Raw genomic sequence first — 16,132 nt, forward strand, 5'->3', positions numbered from 1 at the left:
TCGTGTGTGTGTGGCAGCCTCTTGCAGGGGCTTGGTGCTCACCTGCTCTCTGGAAGATTAACAAAGTCAGGGTGTTGGTTTTTCCAAGGGCTGAGTCACTGCGGTTGGAAGTAGTGAGGGTGACCGGTACGACCCTCCTATCAGGTAGGGAGGACTGAGGGTCCTCAGCTACCCAAGAGGCTCCTGAAGAGGGCGCCCTAAGGTGCCGGCATGCTGGACATGATCATTTATTAGGAGAATCTGACCAAATATGTCATTATATTACATGTCAGAACATTATACTCAGCACATTCTTGGCAAAAGCGTTCACTTCTTTAAGACTATTTTCCTCACACTACTGAGCTCTCAAGCAAGTTGAGTTTGCCATTGATACTGTTTGCTGGATGATAATTAAGGATGACTTACTACATTGTTCCCCAAACCTAGTGAGCCATCAGAACCACCTGGGAAGCTGATACAGACTATTCAGCCCCATGCCAAACTTATTGAACTTGGATCTTCTTTGGAGAGACCCAAAAAACTGTATTTTTAAAATAAGTGTCATCAGTGAACCTAATGATTAGCTAAGATTAGGAAACAAGGACTCAACATTGAGTAACATTTAACTTTCCTAAAGAAGGTTTTTTTGTTGTTGTTTTTTTGTTTTTTTTTTGGGTGTCTTACTCTGTCACCCAGGCTGGAGTACAGTGGCACGATCATGACTCGTTGCAAGCTCAAGTCCAACCTCCTGGGCTCAAGTGATCCTCCCACCTCAGCCTCTCAAGCAGCTGGGACTACAGGCACACACCACCATGTCCGGCTAATTTTTTTTTTTTTTTTTTTTTTTGAGACGGAGTTTTGCTCTTGTTGCCCAAGCTGGAGTGCAATGGTGCCATCTAGGCTCACTGCAACCTCCGCCTTCCAGGTACAAACGATTCTCCTGTCTCAGCCTCGCAATTAGCTCAGATTACAGGCATGCACCACCACACCTGGCTAATTTTTTGTATTTAGTAGAGACGGGGTTTCACCATGTTAGGCAGGCTGGTTTCAAACTCCTGACCTGAGGTGATCCACCCGCCTCAGCCTCCCAAAATGCTGGGATTACAGGGTGGCACCTGGCTGGCTACTTTTTTTTTTTTTTTTTTTTTTTTAAATTTTGTAGAGACAGGTCTTCCTATGTTGCCCAGGTTGGTCTCAAACTCCTGGGCTCAAGTGGTCCTCCAGCCTTGGCCTCCCAAAGTGCTGGGATGACAGGCATGAGCCACCAAGTCTGGCCTAATAAAATTGTTTGAGAAATCAAATAATTGATGTTATATCCCCAAAGTTTTTAAAATATATTTATTAGTTTGATCACTGTTCTCTGACAATTTAAGGCAGCTTTGAGAGGTACATGAAGCACAGTAAGTTTTTTTGTTTGTTTGTTTGTTTTTTAACTGAAGCTAAAGAAATGAGGCAAAGTAGATTGAAATAGGCATTAAACTAAAACTGCCTGGTAACCTCACACATCAAGTTTCATTGGAGCAATCCCACTCTTTTATATTTCTGTCTCACTCCCCCTCTCTTTTTCCATTAAGTGGTTTTGAGGTCCTCTCAGGTGAGGCCATTTCATCAAACTAGCCTTTATAACAAAGTACTTTAAGAGGACCAGGGTGAAGCTACTCACTCCGTTTTTAAGGTCAGTGATCACAGCAGCCCTGACCCTTATAGTCTAGTGTGGAGGTGGTGGGTGGAGTGGGGGAGGCAGATAGTAAACAAATCACCATAAAAATAAATGAGACAACATCAGGGTGTGTTTAGGACTGAGACAAAAATGCAGAAGGGTGCTGGGCTGGAGAGTGCCCGGGGCGCCCTGGGATCAGATGGTCAGAGAAGGCCTCTGAGGAGATAGCTTCTGTGTGGAGCCCTCCAGGGCATGGGGCCCAGCTGGGTGACCCTCGGGGCAGAGCATTTTAGTCAGAGGGAAGCTAGCGCAAGGGCCGAAAGGCAGGGTTGTGTTTGGGGTATGGGAGGAAGAGTAAGAAAATCTGTGAGTTGGCAACTAATGGCCTTTTTCCCCAGCTGGGTAAAAAGTATTATCAAAAACCCAATGTATCTGGAATACTGTAGCGAGTGCTACTGTCACATCCCAGGCCACCACCTATGGATTTTTGTTTGTCCTTGAGAGCGACCTGGTGAGGTCTTTGCCCTTCCTCCTCCCTCTGTACTTTTCCCCGATGGGTGCTCCTCTTTGATGGCATCTCCAAAGCTTCACCTCATCACCTTTTCTTAGTCCTTTTCCTCTTGCTGCCATAGTACAAAAGCCTATACCACTAAGCAGAATGCCACCTCCTCCAGGAAGCCTTTCTCAGTGCTAGGCAGCATGAACCAGCAGGAAGCGTCTTTGCTGCAGTCTCCCACAGCACTCTGCGAGTATTTCTCCAGCAGCTCTTGCTTCTCTCTACCCTGGACTGTATGGCATGTCTTGCAAACACCTCTCATCCCAGTACCTCAGGCAGCCTCAGGAATGGGATCTGGGCTTTATTCTTCACTGTGTCCCACCTACGCTGGGTCCGCGTGGACATCTGCAAATTATAGGGCTTATTGGCTGTTCACAGCCAGTTCCTGAAGCCAGTGTCATGGAGCAGCTGAGCTTTGCTCACCCTGGGTTAGGTGCTTGGGAGGGATGAGAAGGACAAGGCACAGCTGTTGCTCTTAAGAAGCTTAGAAATCTCTGGTGGTGGGGGCGGGCAGGCAGGCAAGGCTAGCACGCTTACAGTACCAGTGTGGGGCCGTGGTCGCCAGACTGAGGCAGGAGGGGCACACCACAGAGCACTTGACGGCCACGGGGACCCAGCAGGAAGAAAGCATAAGAAATTCTATTTTGTTGTATTAGTGATCTGAAAAATTAGAAATAAAAATTGTTTTACCATTTTTGCCATCTGGATGGTCCTTAGCACCTCTCTGTCCATTGTGAGCCAGCCATGGTCTAACATCTTTCATCCCCAAGGAGACGTGGCATTCGTAATGCTGAGGCCTCGAGGATGGCATCCTTACTTGTGCACTCACCTGCAGTGAGTCACCTCACACTACAGTTTACGTGCTACAGGATGTTATGGACATGACTAATTTTATAAAGACAGGACTTTAAGAAATTTTTTTAAACTTTTTTCTTTCCCATTAACTTTTACAGAAGTCACAAGATCTTTATAGCAGAATCTTTACATTATTTTGTAAATGAAATGGTGGGGGTAGGGGTGGCCATGACAATCTTTTGTACCACATAAAGGTTTTTGGATTGCTCATGACAGTGTATAAATGAATTGTTGGACTTAAAGATGAATTATGCACTTTCTTTGAAAAACAATTTTTAAAAACCTTGATTGTCCTAAATTTGCTGACCTTTCCTATAGGAAGTGGTTCACTAGTATGCTACTATAAGTATTTTTAAAATTAGTACTTTCAAGATATGGGTGATTTTATTTATTTATTTATTTATTTATTTATTTATTTATTTTTGAGACAGACTTGTGCTCTTGTCGCCCAGGCTGGAGTGCAGTGGCAGATCTCGGCTCACTGCAACCTCTGCCTTCCGGGTTCAAGTGATTCTTCTGCCTCAGCCTCCCGAGTAGCTGAGATTACAGGCATGCGCCACAACGCCCAGCTAACTTTGTATTTTTAGTAGAGATGGAGTTTCTTCATGTTGATCAGGCTGGTCTTGAACTCGTGACCTCAAGTGATCCACCCACCTCAGCCTCCCAAAGTGCTGGGATTACAGGCATGAGCCACCATGCCTGGTCAGGTGATGTTTTTTAACAAGAGAAAGAAGTGCCCTTACAACATCTGTGACTGCTGCTAGAAAGAGAATATATAGGCATCTCAAAATGTTGCATCATGATGTGATTTGTGGCCAAAAATTATATTAGGTATTATTTATTTTAAAGCTCCCACATCTGCACACAAAAGGATAATAAAAAAAGACTGAACTGTACACACATAAATTTCACAACTTAAATGAAATGGATTTATTCCTTGAAAAGCACAAACCACTGAAACACACCAAATAGGAAATAGATAATCTGAATAGCCCTATAACTATTAAGGAAATTAAATTACTAACTAAAAACCTTCCAAAAAAAGAAGTCTCCAATCCCAGGTGATCTCCCCAGAGAATTCTATCAAATGTTCAAAAAAGAAGTAACACCAAGTTCTACTCAATGTCTTTCAGAAAATCGCAGTCTCTTTCAGAGGTAACACTTCTCAATTCATTTTATGATACACAAACATTTTATGATACAATTCATTATGATACACAAACCAGAGACAGTATGAAAAAATAAATCCAAAGATCAATATCCCTCATTAGTGTAGATACAAAAATCCTCAGCAAAATATTAGCAAATATAATTCAGCAATATATAAAAAGAATTATACACTATAATCAAGAACAGTGTATTTCAGGATGCAGGGCTGGTCCAATCTAAGACCCAGACTAAGGCAAGGATGTCTATTCTCTTAAGTCTTATACAGTATAGTAGAGTTGAAGTTCTAGCTTGTACAATAAGGCAAGAAAACGCAAACAGATCAGAAAGGAAGGAAGGAAGGAAGGATGGAAGGAAGGAAGGAAGATAAAAAACCTATCCCTATTTGCAAGTGCTATGATTGTCTATGTAGGAAATTGAAAAAAAATATACAAAAAGTTTCTAAAACTAATAAACAAGTTCAGCAAAGTCATAGGATACAAGATAGACATATAAAAGTCAAGTGTGGGCCGGGCGCGGTGGCTCACGCCTGTAATCCCAGCACTTTGGGAGGCCAAGGCGGGCGGATCACAAGGTCAGGAGATCGAGACCACGGTGAAACCCTGTCTCTACTAAAAATACAAAAAATTAGCCGGGCGCGGTTGTCGACGCCTGTAGTCCCAGCTACTCGGGAGGCTGAGGCAGGAGAATGGCGTGAACCCGGGAGGCGGAGCTTGCAGTGAGCCGAGATCGCGCCACTGCACTCCAGCCTGGGCGACAGAGCGAGACTCCGTCTCAAAAAAAAAAAAAAAAAAAAAAAAAAAGTCAAGTGTGTTTCTATATATTGGCAATGAATACATGGATACTAAAATTAAAAATATGATACCATTTACAATTGCCAAAAAAAGAAAAAGAAAAAGTACTTTGGTCCAAATCTAACAAAACATGTACATGATTTGTATGCTGAAAACTACAAAATACTAATGATGAAAGGTCTAAATGAATGGAAAGACATGCCATATTTATAGATTAGAAGACTTGGCTGGGCAGCGGTAATCCTGTAATCTCAGTACTTTGGGAGGCTGAGGCTGGAGGATCACTCGAGCCCAGGAGTTCAAGACCAGCCTGGACAACATACAGAGACCTCCATCTCTACAAAAAATATATATATTTTAAATTAGCTGGGCATGGTGGCATGTGCCTGTATTCCCAGCTGCTCTGGAGGCTGAGGTAGGAGGATTCCTTGAGCCTGGGAGGTCAAGGCTGCAGTGAGCGGTGATTGTGCCACTGCACTCCAGCCTGGGCAACAGAACAAGTCCTTGCCTCAAAAAATAAAATAAAATAACGTAAAAAATAGAATAGAAGACTCAACATAGCAGAGATGACAATTCCAAAATTGATATATAAGATTAATGCAATTCCTATCAAAATCCCAGCAAGATTGTTTATATATCTAGACAAGATTATTCTAAAATTAACATAGTCGGGAGGCCAAGGTGGGAGAATCATTTGAAGCCAGGAGTTTGAGACCAGCTTGGGCAACTTTGTAAGACCCCCATCTCTACAAATTTTTTTTTTAAAACTTAGCCTACCATGTTGGCACATGCCTGCAGTCCCAGCTCCTCAGGAGGCTGAGGGAGGAGAATCACTGAGCCTGAGTGTTTGAGGCTGCACTGAGCTATAATCATGAAGCTGTACTCCAGCCTGAGTAACAGAGCAAGATGCCATCTTAAAAGAAAAATTAAAATTATATAGAAAAGCAAACAAAACTGAAAAAGGTAAAACTATTGGAAAATAAAAATAAAGTAAAAGTAATCACTCTACCCAATTTTGAGACTCATAACTATAGTAATCGAGACTGTGGTTTTGGTGAAGGGATGGTCACAGAGATTAATGGAACAGAATAGACAACTGAAAAACAGACCTACACAGATATGTCCAACTGATTTTTAGAAAGGTGTAAAAGCTCTTCAATAGAAGGATAGGCTTTTCAACAAGTGGTGCTGGGACAACTGGATAAACACAGCTATCAACAAAAAGCAAACAAATCTCTACCTGGAACTCATATCTCATACAAAATTTAACTTAAAATCAATCACAGACTTAAATGTAAAGTGTAATTGTTCAGGAAAAAAATAGAAGAATATATTCAGGATCCATGACTAGGCGAAGAGTTCTTAGACTTGACATTTAAAACACAACCCATACAAGGAAAAACTGATTAATTGGACTTTATCAATATGAAACAGTGCCCTGTGAAAGACTGCTGTGTGTTGAAACGGTACCTTGCTTCTCAGAATAATAAAATACCTTCTAAAATGAATGTTGATAAAGTACTGTAGAGCAGTGGATCTTTTAAGTACCCATTTTGCAGACCAACCCTTAGCGTAGTGTCCAACACCCAGCAGGCACTCCACAAAATGTCAATGGAACCGAATGGCTTGTCTCCACCATACGCTGAAGGTTCTCTGTAGCCGAATGAAGGGTGAGAGGACCTAAGGAAGAACATACAATGAAAGCTACAGGTACATGCCTTTTACATTTTCTCTCCTCCTTTTCCTCCTCTTTCTCCTCTCCCTTTATCTTCACCTTTCTCCCATTCCTCCTTCCCTCATCACACCTCAGAAGATCACGGAGCATGGGAGTTTGAAGTAAGGAGCACAGGAAATGAAGATTGAAATGTGCATGTATGCTCAGCTCACAGCCACCAGATGGCAGGAGGAGATCAGGAAATTCAGGCAAAGCCCTTCTGCTCCACCTTAAAGAAACCACAACCTGCCAGCACCTGGCCAGCTTGCTTTTCTGGTTAAGGGATTATGTACAGACACAGTTTTTTGTTTTTGCAGAACTCCCTGTAAAGCAATACCAGGTGCTGGCCAAAGCAAGTAGATGCTGTGTAGTCTGATAGTGAAGGTACCCGTAGGAAGGGACACTGTGTTTCTGCTTCTCCTTCCCTCTGCCTTTTCTTTCTGCATCTGCAAAATAGGGGCTCTGGTTGTGACCTGCCTCACTGTGATCAGGCCGCTGAGAGAGAAAATGAGTAAAGTGCCCTGGGTGCCACAGATGACAGATGTTTTTCTAGGAAGAATGGCATCAGTGCACCATGTGTGTCTGACCACCACCCCCCACAAGGAACACACGAAATGCCCTGGTACTGTGGGGGCTGTGAACCTTGGGGTGATTTCTAAACATGCTTCCAATCCTGATGTCATTCTCTAGCTAAGTAAGACAATGACACCCACTGAGTTACACTCACCAGAAAAAGTTGCCCCATGACAGGTACCAGAGGCAATGGAGAAGGAGATTTTCTTGGTAAGAATGGTTCTGGGAGGGGCAGATTTGGAGCCAGGAGCTGTAGGTGAGATTTCAGCCTTGCTCTAACCAAGCCTGACCCTCCAGCCTCACTCTCCCACCTGCAAATGAGAGTGATGCCTGTGCCTTAGCAGAGATGATGTGGAAGCATTCATTCTGGCCTGAATAGACTTGGTAAGTATATCATGTGTGGAAGTTAGAGATGTTTCCTCCTCATCCTTCATGTTGAATTCCACCCTTTTCTGAGGATGTCTGAGTGTCTCCACTAAGAAGAGGTGGAGTCCACAGGCTGAGAGGTGCCTCACTATACTAGAGGCATGCCACGTGGGCGCTGTGTCAGGCCGGCAGGTTGACCAGTTTTGGCTTCTTTCTCCTTCCAGTGGGTTACTTCATCCTGTTTTACACATATCATGGTTATTTCTTGGCATACTAAGCTGTGAGATGAGCAATGTAACTGGGGTCAATGTATGTTTTCATTTTAATCGGGAAATTCTTAAGACTTCACCAAAGGTCTTTCTGTTCCCATACTGTCCCTCCAAATGTCTCACACATGGCAGATAGGAGGTAAGAATGATAATAATTAAAAAATGGTAGGAGATGCTACAGTTACTATGATGAAAGCCGTTGGAGCAGGCGGCGGAGTGCTCAGGCCTCAAATGGGAGTCAAGGGATCTGGTTCTCCAGGTGCAGTCAGGGATAGCCTCAGACCGGCTTTTGGGAAAACCAGAAAGCCTGACCTGAAAGCAAGCCCTTCTTCAATGGCAATGTTTCCTGGAATGGGCACTTGGAGAAAGTTTGGTGGTTCAAAGGAGAGGAACCTAAGGAACAGAATGAAAGTGAAGGCATGTCATTGGTACAAAACAACTTTGCAACAAGGGAGGCACTGGTGGAGGCACCTTCTAGAAGTATACTGGAAGCCTGAAGAAGGCTACAGTCCAACGCACAGCCCAGCTGCTGGCTCGCCGCACAACTTGCTGGCCCCCGCCATGTGGCTGAATGCACACAGGGGTACCCTGACACTGGCCATTTTGCAAGGATCCAGGGGACAACGGCAGCTGGCAGCAGCAGGAGTGGGGATCCCACAGCAAGGGGATTAATGATGATCCACAGGGACCCCTGTGGAGAGATGTCAAACAGCATCTGCAGATGATTCTAGCAAGTACGACAGTAACCAGGGGTATTAGGAGTATTGGGATAACATGTGGCTCAGGTTGCAGAGTGGACCAATCCACCCTAGTTAATTGCAGGGTTCACTAAGGCAAAACAATGGTAGCACTGAGGCCTTCCTGGACAAGACCCAGTTTCACCTCCCAAGATTGTTCTGAAACATCATCCCTTCAGGAGAAAGATGCTCCAACCTTGCGTCTCATCCCTAAGGTGAATCCCTTTTCAGTAACTATTCAATTTTTTTAAACTATGCAAGATTAGAATAGGGTGATGATGGTGGTTATCAAACTCAGAATAAATATTAAGCTTTATTATATAGCTCATCTCCTTTTTAAAAGGGATATTTTTCCCCAATAGGAATCTTTCCTGTGACAACAGTTATAGGTCAAGGAAAGCAGAACCACAAAGACATTAAGCCCATTCTTTATTAGGGCAGAATTTCCTTGCTGATGCAAAAGTGCTGGCATTTTTTCCTTAGCCTCATCCCCAAAGAAAAGGAAGCCAGGGGTATGGGCATAGGCTAATCAGCAGTCAGGAAAAAAAAAGAGCCATTGCTAGTTTTGCCCAACTTTCGTGCACAAGATAGCCGTTTTTAATGTCAGATGGCTTCAAGGCCTCTCCCATGATTACTATTACCCATTGATTGAGAAAAATTCTAATGATAAATATTTATAAGGCATACAAATACCATTCAAAAATAGTAGCACATGGTTGCATGAGGTACAGTTTCTCAATCTCAGGCAATGTTTGGAGGCCACTGGCAGAGCTGTTGTAACAGCTCCAGGAAACCCAGAAGGCAAAAAGGCTAAGACACATCCCTTCCTGAAGAACACCACCATCTAGTTTTTAAAGAATGGGCCTATATAGGGCTTAGCTTCACAGCCTTGACATTAGCACTGCGCGGGGCAGACAGGGACCTGGCACTTGACAGAATGCCTTCCCCTCAGGGTCCCTCTGGAAGTGTTCACTGCTAAATAACTGAGGACTACTGAGGAGAGGGGAGGGGAAGAAATGGGAGGCAGTTACCATAATAAAAACGGCAGCCTGATAGGCCAGCAGCTGCTGCAATGAGCCCCCAACCCCCTACGCTAGGGGAGCCAGACCCGACAAAAGCAAGATGATGGGCCCATTCTTACTTTACCTTAGGACTCCTGACATTTGCATAGCCTGCTACGTAGAGAGCTGAGGACAGTTCACCCCTCTGCACCCCCACACCACATCAGGGTAAAGGCCAGACCACCTGTGGTCAGATGCCATCTCAGGACCCCAGAACCTCAAACAGGAGAGGAGCAGGTGGCTGTGAGTGGTTCCGTGGCTGAGGTCTTCCTTCAGAACCTCTCCAAGGCCCAGCTGGCTAGAGAGATGCAAGCCTTGTGAGATAGGAACTTAGCCTGAAGCCATCGACTGGGCTCTATTACAGGGTAATTCCAGCACTTTGAAAAACAGATTTCGCTTCTCTACCTAGAAATTAGTCCTCTTATCTTGGATACCTTAGAGGGAAATGGTAAAGAAAAAAATTAATCAGTGACCTGATCCTCCAAGCCCAGCCAGTGATCAGATTTTGGTTGGGGGTGAGGGCAGTTTGTTTCCCACCCGCTGCCCTCCAGAAAGAGCTCTAGAAGTCCAAGGCTTCTTTTTGGGAGGGCAAGGGTTGCCATGTGAGTGCTAGAAGGTACCCTGGCTAAGCACAGAAGAACACAAGAAAAATTTTACATCTTATGCTCAAGTGAGGGGTAAAGTGGTAACTATAGGAAGGAAAAAGCTAATTGGGGCAGATTATAATAAATCACAGATCACCAGGAAGTTTGGACCCACAGCTGGATGCAGGTGAAGAAAATGAGATCTTCCCAAAGAACATCTCTGAAACACTCTGACAAAAACTAACAAGAACCAGTTGCCTTATGGCAATGCCAATTCAGCAGAAATGAAGATCTCCCAGAGCAGTAGATTTTCTATGATTAGAAGTCAAATGAGTCCAATAACCTAATTATAGTATTTTTCTCTCCTCTTTCGCACTCAGGAGCACTTGGCATCCTTTATCAGGGCCATGATTACATTAGGTACCTGCAAAAAGCTTCGATAAAAATAATCTGATTTTCTATAGCTCTGATGATTTGCTGATTTGGTAAAAGGTCAGAGCCTGCTACCAATGGCACCCTCTGTGGTCAGGGACTGTGGCTTAACTACCAACTGTTTCTTGTGCCCAGTGATATAATAGATATGGGAAGAGTCCAAGGATTAAATCTTCCTTCCTCCCTCCCTCCCTCCCTTCATTCTACATTTATTGAGTGCCTGCTATGTGCTGAGTATACAAAGACCAGTTAGACACAATGCCTGGCCCCAGTAAGCTTCCAGTCTAGTGAGAAAACAGCCCTTGCTAAAAAATCAGCTAAGTTCAAAGGTCAGAAATAGCTAAACCATGAAGAAGCAGTGAACATCCACAAACACGTAAACAAGGGAAAACACAACAGCTTTGTGGAATGTTACCTGTCAGTGATACGGGCCAGAAGTGTTGCTTGTAAACTGGCGCATACAGAAGGTGCTGGGTAAATGCTTGTTGAAGAAATCCATTAACATAGTCACAGAAGCGCACTAGAAAGTGTGTCTGAGATTCTCTAGTTCAGCACTTTCATTTATAAAAGAGGAAATTGAAACTCAGGAAGGTCAAATGTGTTGGGTGAGCCAAGGATGAAGCAGGGTAAAGCAGCCACATCTCCTGGTTCCTGTGCCCTTTCTTCCACATTGATTCCTGACCTGGGCAACCTGGGCAACCTGGGCCTTCAACATGTGCTTTTCTGAAAAGGGACTAGGAGACAGACTTTACCCTCTAGTAGCTCAGAGTAAGAGGGGAAAGATCCCACTGCAAAAGGACTTATAGAAGTAAATGAGGCTGAGGCTGTGAGAGAAGGAAGTGGGCTTCTCATCATTCAACAAAACAGAATAAACAGTTAAAGGTGGCTGGGCGCGGTGGCTTACGCCTGTAATCCCAGCACTTTGGGAGGCTGAGGCAAGCAGGTCACCTGAGGTCAGGAGTTCGAGACCAGCCTGGCCAATATGGCAAAACCCCGTCTCTATTAAAAATACAAAAAATTAGCCAGCGTGGTGGCGCACGCCTGTAATTCTAGCTACTTGGGAGGCTGAGGCAGGAAAATCGCTTGAACTCAGGAGGTGGAGGGTGCAGTGAGCCAAGATCATGCCACTGCCCTCCAGCCTGGGCTACAGAGCAAGATTCCATCTCAAAAAACAAACAAACAAACAAGCAACAAAAAACAGTTAAAGGAGTATCTAAGAAAAATCATTTCTAACAGAAGAATTGTGATTCTACTGGGCTAGTGCAGCATGACCCTCCTGCAACGTTTCCTTGGATGGTAAACTTCGTTAGTTAAAGCAGAGCGTCTGTGAGGCCAGAGCCAGGGCCTGGTCCCCAGTGAGGGGCTCATGTGGGCCAGCAGCAACTTGCCTCCAACCTGGCCAGCTGTCTTCCAGGTGAGAATGAGGGGAAGCGGGGTGCAGGGATGGAGACTGTAGCAGCGTGGGGAGAGTGCGGTCTTTACAGTCAGCCAGGCCTGGGTTCACATCTCAGCTCTGCCAGCACCTCAGCTGGGAAATCTCAGGCCTGTGGCCAGGCTTCAATCTCCTTATTTATATAACGGGGAGAAAATTATCTCCTTTATAGGGGTGATTTTATAATCCTTTATATTATGGTTTTTATGATGATTAAATATATATATCCAGAAGATTCTAGTATAGGTACTACTTCTTAGTAGGTATGCAATAAATCTTTGTTAAATCTAATTGTTTAAATCCATCATCACTAAAAGAAGAAAACACAAAAATTAAACAGTCCAACAATTCCAATGTGGCCAAGTAGATACTCACACGGTGCTGTGGAGAGTATAAACCCTACAGCCACTTTGGAGAACAATCTGGCCTTGAGTGATGTGGAAGATGCACAGGGCTATTACCCAGGCATTGTTCTATTAAGTATATACTAAACTCGGGCCAGGCATGGTGGCTCACACTTGTAATCTCAGCACTTTGAGAGACTGAGGCATGAGGATCACTTGGAGCCAGGAGTTCGAGACCAGCCTGGGCAACATATTGAGGCTCCATTTCTACAAAATTAAAAATAAATAAATAAATAAAAGCATATAGTAAGCTCATGCACATGTGCCCAGGAATGTTTAGAACAACAATGTTTGCAATTGCCCTAAACTGGAAATAACCCAATTAGCCATCAACATTAGAATAGATCGACAAAGTAACTATTATAGATTAGAGATAGAAAACTATTCCTATAATGAACTATCATATGGCCATGAAAATGAATGAACTACAGCAACACACAGCAACATAGGTGAATCTCACAACATAATATTGAGAAGCATCAGCAAGACACAAAAGAACATATGCAGTGTGATCCCATTCATATGAAGATCAAAAACAGGAAAAAAATGAGATTACAGTGTTTAGGGATGCAAACACAGCAAGCTATAAAGAAAAGCAAAGAAATGATTACCACAAAAGTTAGGAAAATCATTACTTTTAGGGAGAGAGAAGAGGGGTTTGTTGTTTAATTGGAAACAGGGTCTTGCTGTGTTGCCCAGGCTGGTGCAGTGGCACCATCACGGCTCACTGCAACCTTGAACTCTTGGGCTTAAGTGATACTCCTAACCTGGCCTCTCAAAGTGCTGGGATTACAGGTGTGAGCCACTGCACCGAGTTGAGAGGATGGTTTTGATGGGGAAGGGCACTCCAGGGATTTATAGGGGACTAGTAATGTTCTATTTCCTGATCTGGGTGATAGTTACACTTGGTTGTTCTCTTTATAATAATTCATTAAACTGTACTGTTAACATAAATGTTTTTCAGTTTTCTGTATGTATGTTATATTTCTTTTCCTCTTTTTTTTTTTCTGAGACGGAGTCTTGCTCTGTCATCCAGGCTGGAGTGTGGTGACGCAACCTCTGCCTCCCAGGTTCAAGCAATTCTCCCACCTCAGGCTCCTGGGTAGCTGGGATTACAGGTGCCCATCACCATGCCCAGCTAATTTTTGTATTTTTAGTAGAGACAGGGGTCACCATGTTGGCCAGGTTGGTCTTGAACTCCTGACCTCAAGTGATCCACCTACCTCGGCCTCCCAAAGTGCTGGGATTATAGGCATGAGCCACTGAGCCAGGCCTATATGCATATTTCTTGATAAAAAGTGAAAAAAAAATGTATGTACTGAAGGAGACAGAAGTACCATCCTCATAGATGTGGGACAAGTAAAAAATACAGGTGTTTTATAAAATATGTGTTTCATTTTGGATAAGTTGAAAGATGCATGGTTAATAAACATTTTTTACATATGAGAGAATGAAGTAGCACTAGGTAGGATATTAAAGAGTTCTAGACAGAATTTTCCAAGCCATCTAACATTTTCATCTTCTGAGTATTTCTTGAATGCAGAAATTAAGCAACATGACATACGAATTTTGACCTGGTCTAATTCCAATATTAATGTACAACAATTGTGAAAAAGTGGAGAGGGACTAACTGAAAACATGTATAGACAAACTAGTTTTTATACTTTTGTGAAAGGAATGCAATTCTCATTGTTCACTTGGGGATCAATTAGTTTGACAATAATTTTTTTATAATATCGAGTTTATAAGAGGGAAATGGGTCAAGATGGCTGCCTCTTTTGGACTGGGCCGCATGGAATTCTTCTGCCAGGAGTTTTCTTCAGATCTGATTATTTAGCAAGTAAAGAAACCTGATTTTGCTACTTGACCCAGAGTTATCAGATCTGGGGGACTGCTGACAGTGGTTTCTGAGGCCACTGACATTTCCCGTAGACCTATTCTGCTGCCCATCCACTGAAGAAAGGCGAGCCTGTGCAGGCCACAGCCTCTCTGGTTCCCAGGCTCCCCATAGGTCACATGGACCCTACTGGTCATGGTTGTCATGACAACCCACTCCCTCTTCAACAAGACATTAATATTTTCATGGCACAAGTGAAAAGAAAGGGCCAAGCTCAAACCTCATCTTTTTACCAGATGGCAATATCCCCAGAAACTCCAAGAGGGGTTTCAGTTTCCACAGAGAATAGGAAGGCCTGGCCCAAAGGGACCAGATTTGGTCAAGTTCCCTAAATAAGACCGCAGGGATTGTGTTTGTTTATGGAATTACTCACTTGGCTTCATTATTTGTTTCCAAAATACAGATTTTATAAAAGTCATTTTAAGTGTAAAAAAAAAACCCCTTCAGATTATACATCTGAGAAGTGAAGTTGCAAAAGGACTCTTGATACTGTGTGAATGTGTGAGGTTCAGATGTTATGCTTTCATAAAATAACTTGTGTTTGAAGGCCTGGAGACTTCCTCCTCACAGATGTCTCACTTAGTGATTTTGTCACCTATTTTGGTGGCTTCAGCTGTCTCTCCAGAAATGAGCACAAGGAGCCCCTAAGGAGACACAGATATGGGATATTAAAGGAATGTGAACTATGCCAGGGAGTGGGAAAGGAGTGGAGCAGAGCTGCTCTCTGAGGAAAGTGAATCTGACCTCCAGCCAAAACCATTTCTCTGGTGAAAACTCCAAGGGTCTCAGGCCAGATGACTTGGACACCATCTCCTGGAGTGGGAAGACAAAGCCTCACAAGCTTGTCCCACTAACACCATTAGGACCCCTTCTCTGAGAGACCACTAAGTAGGGCTCAACCAGGACCTGAACTGAGAGAAAATTTCCTCCAACAAAGGAAAAATTTTCTTCTGAGACAGTTTAACCATCGCTAATGGGTAGCATTCAGACTCAAATACACTATCTGTATAGTGGCTGTGGTAGCTTGACTTGGTACTTTTCTTTCACTTTTTCTTTCTTTGTCTCCAGGTAAACAGAACCCAATACGGCTGGAGAAATGAGAGCAAAGGGTTCCCCATCTGTCCACGGGACTTGCCTTTCTCCCATACTCACACTCTTCCACGGGCGCCGCTGTCTTCTGACAGGGGCAGGAGCGGCCTTGCAAGGCTGAGGACTGTCGTTAGCTCCATTTCTGGTTCTTTGCTTCATTCTGTGCCCCTGCTATTAGTTGATGTTCTTGTTGACTCCCTACTGGGTTATTTACACTGTCAACCAGGGTCATTTACACTGTCCTAATATCAGGACCTACAGTATTTTCTACATCACTGGAGCCTTTGCCTTCCCCGGGCACTCTACGTGTGTCCTCACCTAGAGGTTTATAGGTTTATTATAAAGAATATTACAAAGGATACAGAAGAAGAGATATAGAGGGCTAGGTATAGGGGAAGGGGCTTGGAGGTTCCATGCCCTCCTGGGTACACCACCCTGAAGGAACCTCCTTCTGGTCAGCTTTCTGGTAGTTCCTTTACTTAGCAGTTTTTTATGCCAACATTTGCTGTCATGTGCGCACAGGCCTCATATCTTGCTAGCTTGAAAATTTTAGACTGATGTTT

At 43.7% G+C, this 16,132-nt stretch overlaps 1 protein-coding gene across 2 annotated transcripts in view; it reads left to right on the forward strand.

Moving 5' to 3' along the window:
* AFG1L (AFG1 like ATPase) overlaps positions 1-15,850 on the forward strand; it is a 253,080-nt gene extending 237,230 nt beyond the window's left edge. For both annotated transcript variants that reach the window (XR_013416155.1, XR_001444556.3), the window contains 2 exons: positions 6,602-6,721; positions 15,549-15,850. The gene's annotated coding sequence lies outside the window, so the exon portion shown is untranslated. The remainder of the gene's footprint in view (positions 1-6,601; positions 6,722-15,548) is intronic.
* Positions 15,851-16,132: the final 282 nt, after the last annotated feature.

Source organism: Macaca mulatta, chromosome 4 (genome assembly GCF_049350105.2).
Source record: "Macaca mulatta isolate MMU2019108-1 chromosome 4, T2T-MMU8v2.0, whole genome shotgun sequence".
NCBI classification, from domain to species: Eukaryota; Metazoa; Chordata; class Mammalia; order Primates; family Cercopithecidae; genus Macaca; species Macaca mulatta.